Here is a 3,655-nt window from a genome sequence, read left to right as displayed (position 1 = left end):
TGAAGGAAAAGTGGATGTAGAACCCTTGAATGTACTGCCTTTGTGTTCTTTTGTTGGTGATCCAAAAACAGTGGTGGATTTGGATATGTTGTACCACGCAGTTACGCGAAGAGACATTCCACGGAGGTTTGTCAATAATAATTTTTTATAAGTTGTTGTTATCGGTAGTTGAATTTGTGGTCAATGATATTGGTAGCTGATTTAATGATGTTTTTTCAGGTACGTCTCTGAAATTATGTATCAACTGTTGAGCACAAGTGAATGTAGCTCTTTAGGGCCAAGGCAATGTGTAGACAACATGGTAATTATACAGTTGACTTTAATTACTGCTGTCATTCTATTTAGAAAGTTCATAAATTTGATGTTGAAGTTCTTAATTGTTGTGTAGGCTTTAATTTTTGCAGCAACAATGTTCATGTACTTTGAAAAAAGGTTGACTGGAGTCATAAAGAGGATTGTATTCAGTCCTATGTTTGGGGTAAATGGTTTAAGTAGCTGTTGTTGTTTTTTGGTAGGCTAGAATTTAACATTGACATGGTTGTTTAATGATGTTTTAATGTGAAATTGAAGACCCATGTCCTGCACGACTATAGGAAACGACCAGTGAATCAACATGTGTGGCAACTTCTTGACTACCAGCCATATTTTCGATACGATCTGGTTCGACTTCAGGCCTTATTGTCTGCTGATTGGGTGAGTAAGATGTACTTTGTAAGGAGATACTTGGTTTTTAATCGATTACACCACCCTTAATTTGTCCCAGGTTTCCCTGCCACCAACTCTGACCCTGGCAAACACTAAACAAAACTATTGAGGAGTTATTCAACCTTATGTGGGTAGACCAGGCATACTTTTGGTACAGAATGAGATTGTTGTAGTATTAATCGATTACGAGTCCTTATTAATCGATTACACCAACCTTAATTTGTCCAAGGTTTCCCTGCCACCAACTCTGACCCTGGCAAACACTAAACAAAACTACTGGGGAGTTATTCAACCTTATGTGGGTAGACCAGGCATACTTTTGGTACACAATGAGATTGTTGTAGTATTAATCGATTACGAGTCTCATTTAATCGATTACACCACCCTTAATTTGTCCCAGGTTTCCCTGCCACCAACACTGAACCTGGGAACACCTTCATTTCGTCTTCCAAACGTATACATCTCGGACGGTTTCAAATATGGTTCACAAAAGCTTGCACAATGACCAAGAGGGTGCGCCCCTATTGAGAACACTGAAAAAACACCAGCAAACACTACTGGGGAGTTATTTACCCATTTCTGGGTACCGCGGACATATTTTTCGTAAAAATTCCGATTTCTGTACTAGTAATCGATTATAACTCCCCTGTAATCGATTACAGCTTCCTCATACCTGGACATTTCATATAAGTACCACAATTTCAACTTCCCACTACGACCAAAAAACAAATGGAATTAATATAACATTGAAAACTGAAACAACCACTTTCTTTATCAACAATACTAAAGAAAATTGTTCCAAATACAACTATCCATAAGTAAACATCATCCTAATACTGGAATAATCAGAAATTACATTAATCAATCAAGTTTCGGACTATATCCGGTGTACGGAGTTCTACAAACTTGGCTTTTGTAACGTTTTCTACGTACTCTTTCCTTCATAACAGTTTCATGGCTGTAAACTCCTCCCTCACAGTCAAAGTTATTGTAAAAATCATGTTGGTTACACGGTGTACTGTCATCACCTTCATCTTTATTATTTCCTTCAAGCAGCTCAGCCTGCAATCTAGATAACTCTTCTTCAAGTTCTTCAATTACACCATCTTGTTCCTCTAAAGCATCATTAATACCTTTTATCAGTTTCATATTGATTGTTGATTTGTCTTGTTTATTCAATTCCTCTCCATTTGAATTAACTGATGCTTTGACACATGTTTCACTATGTTCTGTCCTTGATGCACCATAATCATCAAGCATCTGCAATTTCATCACAATTACCATTAAATCAAACATTCATTCAAAGAAATGTAATAAAACAATAAACTACATACCACACCCGTCTCCATTGCACGTTTAATGAACTTGTCACCTACATTTATATTCATCCAATGCAAAAATCTTGGATATTTATGTACACAAACATTCGAAGGAATGAAACGATCACAAAACCATACCTGAAATACATCATATACGTCATAATTAGTCATCTCAATTAACAAACAGCAAACAATCCATGGAACAAATTTACCTAGAACACGTATACACAACCATCCACATAAAAAGTGGTTGCACCTTTTCCTCTATTCCACGCTGTACAAGCTTTGCACAGACTGCTAAGTAGATAATGGTACACTATGCGAGCCCAACAAAAAGTTCCCAGATCACTGATTCTATCAACAATTTCAAACAAAATTGGGAATATTGTTCTGCTGCGATTAGGAAACAGTACCTCACTAATTGCTACCAAAATGTACAACCTACAAACATCTATTGAAGGCAAATTTTTGTGTTGCTTCAAAATAAATTCATATACCAAATCCAATTCATATTTTCCATCAGCAAAGTACTTCCGACAATGACTTTCACTGAGTTTGTTTTCATTCAATTTAATTTGCTCACCAACCAAACCCAACCCTAGGCTTAAGCTCACATCTATTTCCTTGAATTCAACAAATTTATCTCCAAAACTAAAACCACCTCTATCATCATCCCATCTAATCAGTAAATCGCTCAGAATATTCCTTCCAATCTTAATATTATCATGTAATTCTAAAAACCATCGAAAGTGAGTCTTGGAGATTATGGACTTCTGTTCCTCACTCAAAATGTCATTCAAAGAAGCAATACGTTTCGTTTTCAATGAGTGACGAACAAACAACTGCAAAAAAATTAGTTTTTTCGTCAAAATAACCAGCGTACGTCGCAACCCATTAACCAAAAAACACCAAAAATATTTCCAACACATGCAACACCAAAATCCCCTCCCCAAAATACGAATACGAGACAGCAAAAAGTTCATACCTTGTTCGAACAACCATTGTCACCGGACGAACCCATTGCACAAAAAAGGTAACAACTTCCACTGAATCCACACCGAACGACACAGAGATTGAAACGATAACAATCGTCACAGGGAAGCGGGACACACAGATGTTGAAAACAAACGAAACCCTTAAGGATAAAATGGAGGACGAACAACAATGCTATGAACACAGATGTTCAAATGAAATTCCAATCCCTAAAATGGAGAGAGAAGACACTGATAAGCAGAGAAGATAGACTTCGAAAACGAAGAGGGCAGTTTCAGAATCCAAACTTCAGCCCATTCTAAATGACATTTTAAATTCACAAAAAATTTTGAAATTGGACCACTAAAAACTTGACACGTGGCGTTGTCAAATTTTTGTCAAATTAGCGTTGTTAGAATATCGGCTTCCTTTCCCATTTATGGCTTTCTTCCAGTTTATGATTAAATCATGTTCACCTTCTAATACTTAGTACTACCATTCTACAAAACAATACTTAAACCCAAATTAATTCTTATACCCAAACAGAAACACACCACCATTATACATCTATTTTAACATAGACAAATCAGTTCCTTTTGTAAATAAGAATCAGGACCTAACTTCATATATATAATTAACGCAGAACACTACATACATAC

The sequence above is a fragment of the Vigna angularis genome, chromosome 7 (assembly GCF_016808095.1).
Source record: "Vigna angularis cultivar LongXiaoDou No.4 chromosome 7, ASM1680809v1, whole genome shotgun sequence".
Classification (NCBI taxonomy): domain Eukaryota; kingdom Viridiplantae; phylum Streptophyta; class Magnoliopsida; order Fabales; family Fabaceae; genus Vigna; species Vigna angularis.
The sequence above is the reverse complement of the archived record's forward strand: the minus strand, read 5'-3'. Positions refer to the sequence as shown.